The following is a 10,803-nucleotide window of genomic DNA, read 5'->3' on the forward strand; positions in this document are numbered from 1 at the left end:
CAATACATTTTGAAATCAAATACTCAAAATAATCGAAACTTTAAATGTTTCTTAAACCTTGTAATTTAGATGAAGAGAATTATCATCTAATGGAGAAGGATCTCAAGAATTAAAAGAAAACAAAGCAACCATTTTCAGAAGATCACATTGTTAGTATCATTATCAGCAATTTTATTTGTCGACTGACAATGTTTAAAACGATTAGTCATTCCCATGAAAATATCGAATAAATATAACACACGTTGCGTTATAAAATTGGACTAAGTAAAACAAATAAATAATAAAAAAAAAACCCACTAAAACCGTCATTATATGCCTATCCCCTTTGTAAAGGTTAAGCATATAACATTAAATATAGGATCAGAGTTTTGAAAGGAGGTTAAAGCTTATTATCTTTAATTCTTTGACCCATCTACACAGCTAAAGCAATGAAGAATTAGCAAGATTAAAATGCAAAACTGATGGAATGGTAAGAGTGAAGAAAGCAGCACTCCGAGAGCACAAATAGCAGAATCGAACATCAGTTCAAAGCAACCGTTGCTACTGATGATATTTCTACTTTCACTTTCGAAATAGAAATCAGATTCTGAAATCAATTATCGTTGTTTGTTTTTTAACACTAATAAATACAAAGCCGAGTAAAATGGATACAAAACAAAAGAATACCGTGCAATAAAAATGGATTCGTAATGATGTTCCAATTTCTTTTGCCATGTGAGAAAAATGGAAAAGACGAAGAGAAGAGATAGTAGGCCCAGTAGCAAAGAAGGAAGAGGCTACACAACAGAAAATGGTTTGGTTTTAATCACAGAAGATATTAATTGGATGACGATATCAAGTCGTATGTCAAAGAAGAGACATGTTAGAAAGTGGGAATCATTACAACTCAAAGACTATCGTACTTAAAATCATCACTCTAAATAATCGAAAACCGACAGTGAGCGTAGACTTAACGTGTTTAAAAAGTGAGGGATCAATATGCCGTATATTCTTTATACTGAATCGAGCCCTCTTTATATTAGAATTAAACACTGGAAAAGGCAGGTATCTTCCTTTTTAAGCAAAAACGTGGGCATGGTTATTCAATCTTGATATAATAACAAGAATTAATATTGATGACGAGATATTGTTTCTTCGTAGATTTTCACAAAGAAAGATTTTTAGAATCATTATGCAAGTCGTGCCATTTTGCGTACAACGGCGGCGGCGGCAGTGACTTTCTGCGAACGGGAAAGACACACAATGTTTCAATATTCTTCAGAATATTGCAACATCGATTATTTTTGCAAATTATTAAAAAAAAAATTAAGTAAAAGTTAAGTTTTATTTTATATAGTTTTGTTGAACAAATTAAATAACTTCTTTATGATGATGGTCATGATGGATGAGTGATGTTATCCAACATGATCAAAACGAACAAAAAAAAAAACAAAAAAAAAATAAAGCAGATGACATGAATTATTTATCAGCCGGGAGAAGAACAAATTTAACAAATGAAAGGTACGAAAAGGAAAAGTGAAACCTTTCTCTCGCACCTTAAACTGTTTTTTGTTTATTTTTATTTTTAAAATAGAAACGGTAGAAAATAATCAGAATAGATAAAAAAAAAAAAAAAAAATTTGGTTTCTTGTAGGTCTTTGTTTTTTTATTACCATTCTAAAATTGTTCCTTAATTACATTTACAAAATCATGAAAAATAAAGGCACTTTATGAAGAGAAGGTAGTACCGTACCTTTATTTATTTTTTAATAGTATTTTACGATATCTTTTGTTTATCAAATTGTTAGATGAAAGTACAGAATAGTTGCAAAACACTTTCCTATATTAAAAATTGGGTTTCTAATAACGTTATTTCAGCAGGGTACTTTCTCTGCATAAATACCAAAATAAAAATTGAATAATTAATAGATTTACTTTTTCTTGGGGAAAAATATATCAAATTAAATGAAATATCTGGATTTTAATTGTCAATGAGAGATAATAATAATAATAATAATAATAAATGGTTATTGTTGCATTAACAGAAAAAAAATGGAACAAGAACTGATGTGAAAATGTTGATTTTCAACATATTTCTTATTTCTTTAAATGTTTCTTCGACATTAGAAGAAAATACATAAGAAAAAACAAATTTCATCAGATTTTGACTTATTAAAAATTTTAATTTGATCGATCGAAAAAGAAAAATGATTAAATCTGTATTAGATATTCTTTTTTATTTCATAACTAATTTTTTTTCTTTTATTAAAACTTCAAAAAAACGTTACTTATGCACTTTTGAAATAATAACATTATTTTGAAAGCCATTCTTAACATGAGGAGGAGGAGGAGGAGGAGGAGGAGGAGGTGTTTTGTAACTATTCTCTTTGCTTCCACCTAACAATTTAATAATAATAAAAATAAGATATCGTGAAACTAATTTAATCTGAAAAAACTATTTAGAAATAGCGCGGTAACAAAAGTGCATAAGCACCAGAAAACAATGAATTTCATTCAAAATGAAAATGCATAAAGGAAAAAAAATGTTTCAAACAAAAAGCGAAGAATCCTGCGTTTTTTTTTTCTTTTCATTGTGTGACTATTGCTAGCTTTTCTCGCCTCTATGTGACTTACATATCTTTTTTCTTTTAATCGAACAATAACATTTATTGAAATAAAAAATGCAATTAAAACGAACCTTTTAAAAATCTTAGACACTGCATAAGCAAAATACGGACCGTGCTGAAATAACGTAATAATTTAGAAACCCATTCTTAACGTTCGGAAGGCGCTTTGTAATTATTCTGTACTTTCACCTAACAAAATATACCGTAAAAATTCGAAATAGAACAAATCAGTCATTTTCATCCTTTGTTAATAACTGGAAACAATTAATTACTTTGTGGCCCTTCGAAATTTGTAAGGAATTTGTAAGCATTTAAACTGTCGAATAGAAAATAATTTCTGGTTTAAAAATCTTCGAATAAAAGCCATTTACATCCAATAATTTTATAAACAGATTAAAACAACATTAACTTGATAATATTAGTTGTAGTTTTATAATAATTTGGTTCAATTTGTAATTTAATGATCAAACAATATCGTAAAGTTCCCTTTAAAATCCCATTAAAAATAATTGTTTAAAAAAGACAAAGAAAAATCGAAATATGAAAGTAGAAAGATTCCCGATAACTCCGACTAGATACAGACGGAAGGTTTAATCAAATTTTTATTAATATTTACTTTTTTTTCTACAAAATATTTTTTTCTGCACAAATCTTTTAAAAAAGAAGATATATATTCAAATCTGAAAAAAAAAACTTTTTAAGATATTTAAAAAGTAAAAAGCAAAACAAAAATAGTTAACAATAAAATAAAACTAAAGAAATAAATGAAATTAATTAATAAATCTATACAGTAAATGGAAATATTTTAATGTTGATATTTTTTATTTAAAAACGCCGAATTCATTTGTTTTTGTTTTTTTAATTGTTATTAAAAACTAAATTAAAATAAATATTTGCTTGAAAATGTTTTTGTTTTTTTTCTATCAGAGAATGTTAAATTTAAGAGATATTTTGGTGCTTATATATACTTTTGTTACCGCGCTATTTTTAAATATTTTTTTTTTAGGTTAAATTCAAGTTTCACGATATCTTTTATTTTTATTATTAAATTGTTAGGTGGAAGCACAGATTAATTACAAAACACCTTCCTCATGTTAAGAATGGTTTTCAGAATAACGTTATTATTTCAATACGGTAACAGAAATGCAGAAGTACCGATATTTTAAATCCAAATACTTAAATTGTTTTAAGACGAAAAATAATTTTAGTCGCAAAAGAAAAATCACTTTACAGTCGGCCTTCTTTTTAAACATGCAATGCGTTTAGAAGTGTATTTTTATTCACGGAGAAAATGGTGTTTTATATAAAAATGACTACGAACGACTATCTTTTATTTTTTTTAATAAAGATCTTTTTGTAAAACAGACATTTTATTAATCATTTTCCTAACAAAATCATACTAAATCCATTCATTGAATCTTCATCTTTATGTGAAGAAAAAAGGGTTTTCTGTCAATTACTCCTAAGAGAAAACAGGTCGTAAATTAACCATTAGATCCTATCTTTAAAGCAACTACCACTTTTTAAACACACCTGACATAGATAATTCATGCGAGGTCATTTAAAAAACAATAAAATCACTTAATTCGATACAAAATGCCATATATATATATATATATATATATATATATACATATTAACAAATTTAACAACATCGAGTACGACCATCACAACGATGACGACGACAGATTTTTAAAACACGGAAAAAAAAAAAAAGTCTTTTTTATATATAGAAAAAAAAAATATTTTTTTCGGTTCTCGGCATGCACTAACAATCCACTCGACAAACATCTAACGTGAATATTATATTCACCCGTAAATATCGTTGGTAAGAGACAGAAGAAGAAGCAGCTGGTAGAAAGTTTTTAAAATGAACGAAGATAAGAAAAATAATCTCCTCCGTCTTCTTTCTCTTTCCTACTACTACTACCTTTACTACTACAACTACTACTGCTAACACATATAAACAACGAGGAGAGAGAAATATGGAGAGATTTCTACCCGCAATAAACAGGCCAGAACCTCGTCACTCCCAGGGATTTTTTCCCAACTATCCTTGGTTTTCTTTCAGCAATTTGTATATTTTACAGATGAGTTAGCTTGAATTTATTTACCTTTCTGTGCTTTCAGCGTTAGTAGCACACGCTTGGACGTCCATGTTACTGTCCCGCACTTAATACTGACATCATAGCTAAGATTTTTCTCTCTAATTTTAGTTGGAAAAAAAAACTATTTTTTTATTTTGAAATAAAATTTAATCTAAATTATCAAAATTAGGCTTGTTATTTACAAATGAAAAATAGAGATTAAAAAAAAAATGCATGTTAATGATTTTTTTTTTTTGTTAGCAACACACGTTCGGCCGTCCACGTTACTGTCCCGCACTATATTCTGACGTCATAAGCAAGAATTTTCCGTAGAAATTTTAGTTTAAAAATATTTTTTTTCGTTTTTAAACCAAAATTAGCCCAAATTATTCAAAATTAGAACTGTTATTTATAAATAATATAAAAATTGAATGTTATTAACTTTTTTTTTTTTTTTTTGCTTATCATCATGACCGGGGAAGCAAGCACGCTTCTGATGTTCCCCGGTCTTGTTTAGATGATTTATGAAGAATAAAATCAACATCTACACATGCATTTAAAAATATATAAAATAATGAATCCTCTTCGGCTTTATTATGAAACGAATGAATGAAAATATATTTAAAAGTAAATAAAAATAACGATTAAGTAATAATAGTGAAACAAACATTTTCTTAACAGTATTTTATTTATTTTTTTTTTTAATTATATTTTGAATGTCATGGAAAGACAAAATGGCTGTCTTGGATGACTATTCTTTCTCTCGTGGTGGATGCTAATTTATTTTGTCGTTTTATTTTTGCAAATAGGCTTTATTTGTGTGTGTGTGTGTGTGTGTGTGTGTGTGTATATATATATATATATATATATATATATATATATATATATATATATTAACGTCGCTTATTGGAAAATCTAAAAAAAAAAAAAACGTCCACTTCTTTTTTTAAAATTCAATTTTCACCCCAATGACAATAAGGGGCTACTATCGGGGACATAAGTTGCAGGGATATTATGAAGGGAGATGAGTAGCAAGATGTCTGTTCACATTACACTTGAACTTCTGCATGTCAGTACAGTTGGGAAAACAGACTCCAGGAAGGGAGTTCCAAAGTCTAGCAGTTCTGGTGAAGAAACTATTGTAGTAGAAGGCTTTCTTACACGTAAGGATATCTACTGTGGAGGGGTGAGATTTAGCTGCTTGTCTGGTTTGTCGAGGGTATTTACGTCGAGGGGGTACAACTGCTTGTAGTTCGTCAGAGCATTCACCATTAAAGTACTTGTAGAACGGACAGAGGGATGCAAAATTTTCGTCGATGGGACAGAGGCTGAAGCCTAGATGACAGTTTAGGACCTATCAGGTTGGCTAATGATTGCTAAATCAAATGCATGCTAGAAATTATGGAGAAATCCGATTTCTTCCTTTACAAGAAAAAATAATAAAAAATAAATTCGAAGATTATACTTTAAAAAGATCTAATGAATGACATGTCTTCATCGAATCAAATATAAATTATGTGTAAATGTTTACTTTCCAATGAGACAATTATTTAAAAAAAAAAAAAAAAAAAAAAGAATGAAAAGAGGCCACTGATTCAATTTTTTTTTACAAAGGGGTTACATACACATATCAAGGCCCGGAGGCCACTCGAGGATAAGATTTAATGTGCGTCTTGTAATCATCGGGATAGTAGCGTAGTAACTGTTTGTGGTAGAAAGTTGGCATAAATAGATTATGGCACTTGTGCAGTTTAATCAAGACATTAAAAAATGAAAATATAAAAAAAAAAAAAAGGTTATATTGTACGTATCCGTTATGGAATGAAGTTCTCCGGAAAAAAAAAATTCAATTAATTTCTTCAAGTAGGTTTTAAAATTTTTTTTTTTACAGCGAAAAAACAATTTGTTATGATACCAAGCAAAAGGTTCGATTTTTAGGAAGAAAAGCTAGTATTAAAGATGGGGAGGGAGTGTCGGCGCTTTAAACTGAATCATCTCCCCATGGTGTGTTTCAAATATTAAAAGATGGGTACCTTCAACGTGCTGTCATAAAAACGTGTTTTTCTGCTGTAAAAAAAACTACTCGATCAAATTAAGTGGAATTTTTTTCCAAAGATCTTCAGTTCAAAAACGCATATATACAATATAACCTTTTTTCGATATTTTCATTTTTCTTGATTAAACTGTACAAATACCTAGATTATTTATGAGGACAGTTCAATAAGAACTTGTTTACATTGGACTTGAAGACAACAATATTGTAGTCAGCTGGACAGCAGAACAAAGTTCCACAGACGGGCAGTTAAGAAAGAAGCTTTGTTCATGAAATCCACGTTTAGGTTTATGCAGCGATAAAGAGTGAGAGAATTTATTAATAGTTATTATGGCTAGATGAGTGTTTTTGTGAAAGATTGGCAAGGGGGGGGCATAGACTGGAGCTCAGTCGAACACCACTTGCCATGAAAATAACGATGGAGCAGAGACAGGCTTGCGACATCTCTTCTGTGGCAATGAGGTTGCAGAGGAGAGATAAGGACATTAACTACTAGATTATGAAGTCGGTTTTGAACTCTGCCAAGGCAGGATAGAGTGCTCCGAGAAGCTCCTGCCCAAATGTGGCAATAGTACTCCATTCTAGGACATAATTGACTCTTATACAGGTAGAGAATTGCATCAGCAGAGAGATATCTACTGGAGTGGTAGAAGGATCCAACCATTTTTTCAGCAGCCTTGGCAACGGATTTGATGTATGTGTTCCATTTCAGATTAGGAGTAAACGTCAGATCCAGAAGTTTGTCAAAACATGGAGCCTCCCCCCAAGATGAGAATCATTCATTTCAATTGGGACCAGATGGGGGTTTGAGTGTTGATGATGTAAAGAGAGAAGCTTAGTTTTAGATGCATTAAAATTAACCAGCCATATTTTTCCCCATTGCACCATATGCCCAAGATCAGAGGAGAGAGAATCAGAGATCTTGGCCATTTCCGGCCTTTGAAGTGTTGTCATAAATGGTAGTGTCGTCGGTATAAATATCTACAAATGATCTAAGAATATGATTTGGGAAATCATTGATGAAGATCAGAAAGAGAGTTGGGCCCAGAATGGAACCTTGAGGGACACCAGTATTAATTAATACTGTGAGCTTCTGATTTCTGCCCATCAGCCACTATTCTAATAAACCTTATCAGAGGAATGATTTAATAACTGAGAAGACATTTTCAGCTATACTGTAGCTAGAGATCTTGTGTAGTAGGCCTTTATGCCACACCCTATCAAAAGCCTTTGATATGTCAAAAGCAACTGCCCTAGAAACAAATTCTGCGTCAAGAGATTCACTAATCCTGTGAGATATTACTATTGCCACATCAGCTGTAGATCTAGCAGAATGGAATCCATATTGTATATCACTGAGTAGGTTGTTTCTGTTTAGATGGTTAACCAGTTCTCTGTTTAACACAGATTTCAGTGACTTACTCATGATGCACAGGAGACTGATTGGTCTGTACTGAGAGGGAGATGACTAGTTGCCTGAATTTTTAAATATGGGACAGACTGAATTAATGGTAAAATAATCATAGGTTCTTTGACATGACGAGGGCAGGTTTGAAAGATACATATGTTTCTCTGAAAAAATTGTAGAGTAACGCTGTCAGCTAAATCACCATGCCTTCCCAAATGATACACTTTTTTAACAGCGATCTCTTTAAAAATGCACCAAAAAAACTTGGCGGAATAACAAAGAAAAAACACAAAAAAAATGTTTTAGAATTTAGAATGGAGGATCACTGTTCACCCATTCTAAATTCTAAACTAATTTCTGATCTACCATAGTGTTTTGTGTGTGTGTGTGTGTGTGTGTTTGCTTACCATTGGAGATAAATTCTGAGCGTTTGGAAAAGATTTCTATTTTTTAGGCGATTACGTGTGATTTTTACACCTTTACCAGTCAGATTTATGGTTAGTGGTAAAAAATTTAGCACTGGTGCATTTTAGCAATCTCAAGTGAATTAATTGTTTTCATTTTAGGAGAGTTCCCTAGAGTTAACAAAGCCTCCCTCTCCATTTAAAGAATGACTTTCTAACTTTGCTTGGAGATGTTAAACTGCATAAGTGCACAAAGTTTAGCTAACTAATAAAACTTAGATTGGCCTTGAAATGGGAGATCATTTTACGTTAAATTTCTATATGAAAGTGATCCCGCTTTCTAAATTCTAAAAATAATTTCTCTTCTTTCTGCTAAGTTTTCGAAGGTATTCACGTGTAATTGCTTAAAAAAAAGAATCTCATTGGGAAGAGTGATTTAGCTAAAATCTACAAATTTACTGTTCCTTTTGTGGAAAACACAAATGAAACATAACATTTGACTTTTGTAAATTTTAATTCAAGCCAAATATGGTCGTTGTCATAATATCAGGGAACTGCTGCCTCAAATCGACGCTCCTTACAATGTCAACAAAATCAAATCCCCATCAGCAGAAAAGACATTTCTGAAAATACATTATGACCATGCATGCTAAGAATAGCAACAACTTTTCTAAAATAACAAAGAGAAAACACAAAAACGTAATCTTTCATAAACTAAACAAAAATAAAGGACTATTATTTTGAACCTAGATTAAAATAAATACAGTTAACAAACATCGAAGGCACGTTTAACTTCAAGTAATATAGCATGAAATTAATTATAGTCATTCGTTGTTTAGAGACACCATCACTGGTTGTAGAGCTTGTATCACAAAAGATTCTCCATAAAGCTAGTGACTGCAAATCTCCAGTTCGAGAGCTTGGAGCACTCGCATCTCGACTTGACTCTTGTCTAGTCAGCGTTCTTGCTGTGGGGCAGAATGCAATACACACTTCACTTTGTACTGTTGCTTGCCTCCTGGGTCTCTCCCTCACAGTCTAGTTCCTGAATTCCTGAGCCTGCTTCAACTCTGGCTCACTTCCAGCAACTCCAGCTTACTCCTGCAGCACCTCTCACTCGCTTCTCCAGTTTCCAGCATCTCCAGCTCTTTCTTGCAACTTCAATGCTTCCAGCTACCAGCTCCTGTAGCCCATTGATATCCATCTACCCGTTTCAGTGCCCACTGAGGTCCAGCTACCTGCTCCAGTGCCCACTGACATCCAGCTACTTGTACTAGTGCCCACTGATGTCCAGCTATCTGTACCAGTGCCCACTGACGTCTAGATACCTGCTCCAGTGCCTGTTCCTACTTAAAGGACCCATGAATCTCAACTTTGCGAGATATCAGTTCTTACTCTAGCTGATCCTGAATTCATTGCTGTTCATTTTACCTTTATTCTTGGTAAACAATAAAACATGATACATAATGTCATCCTTCTTTACTATTGCTGTCACTTTCCTTATCTTGCCTCTACCTTTATTAGTTGTACGGTTGATTGGCACTTTCACACTGCCTTTCATCCTTCTGCAACAGAACTATTTTCATGTGCACTATAACTGCGAGGAATGAGAAAAACTGGTCTTGGTCACTTGAACATGGATTAAACAACATACACGTTTCCTCTTATGTATATATGTTATACTTTATTTATTAATCTTTAATCCTATAACAATGTCTCTGTTACAATTCACCACATCTCGATAAAACAACGTTATTTCATGGTAGCAGTTGTGGGATGTAAAAAAAAACCCAAAAAACTTCAATTTGCAATAACAGACAAAACATATTTTCAATGGAAGCAGAATAAACGATAAAAACAAAAAATTGTTTTTAACAGAATATCCAAACATTGATAAAGATATTTAATTCAATCGTTTCTAAACTCAAACAAAACCAATTTGCCTCCTTCCTTGCGGCTTGCAGCCATGGATATCCGCTGGCTTAGAACTAATTTAGATGATGTTGAATTATTTCTCCTAGAAAACATCCCGGATATGTCAGAATCACTTTAACATGCCCGGTTATCTCCCACTTTGCCATAAGGACTCAGACAGACATATGCACGGGCTTAGAGTCTATATTTGAAACACCCTCCCCTTGACGAGAGAAACAAGCTTAGAATCAGATGACCAGGTCTTTAGGTGCTTAACGTGCAACATAACATGAGCTACTTATATTTTCTCTAATGCTCTCCCTTGACCCAA

General features: G+C 32.0%; 1 protein-coding gene across 1 annotated transcript in view; it reads right to left on the reverse strand.

Moving 5' to 3' along the window:
• LOC145276776 (uncharacterized) overlaps positions 1–4,784 on the reverse strand; it is a 140,532-nt gene extending 135,748 nt beyond the window's left edge. Inside the window, exon 1 of the mRNA XM_080128051.1 lies at positions 4,721–4,784. The gene's annotated coding sequence lies outside the window, so the exon portion shown is untranslated. The remainder of the gene's footprint in view (positions 1–4,720) is intronic.
• Positions 4,785–10,803: the final 6,019 nt, after the last annotated feature.

Source organism: Euprymna scolopes, chromosome 1 (genome assembly GCF_053919585.1).
Source record: "Euprymna scolopes isolate OS-2025 chromosome 1, ASM5391958v1, whole genome shotgun sequence".
Lineage (NCBI taxonomy): Eukaryota > Metazoa > Mollusca > Cephalopoda > Sepiida > Sepiolidae > Euprymna > Euprymna scolopes.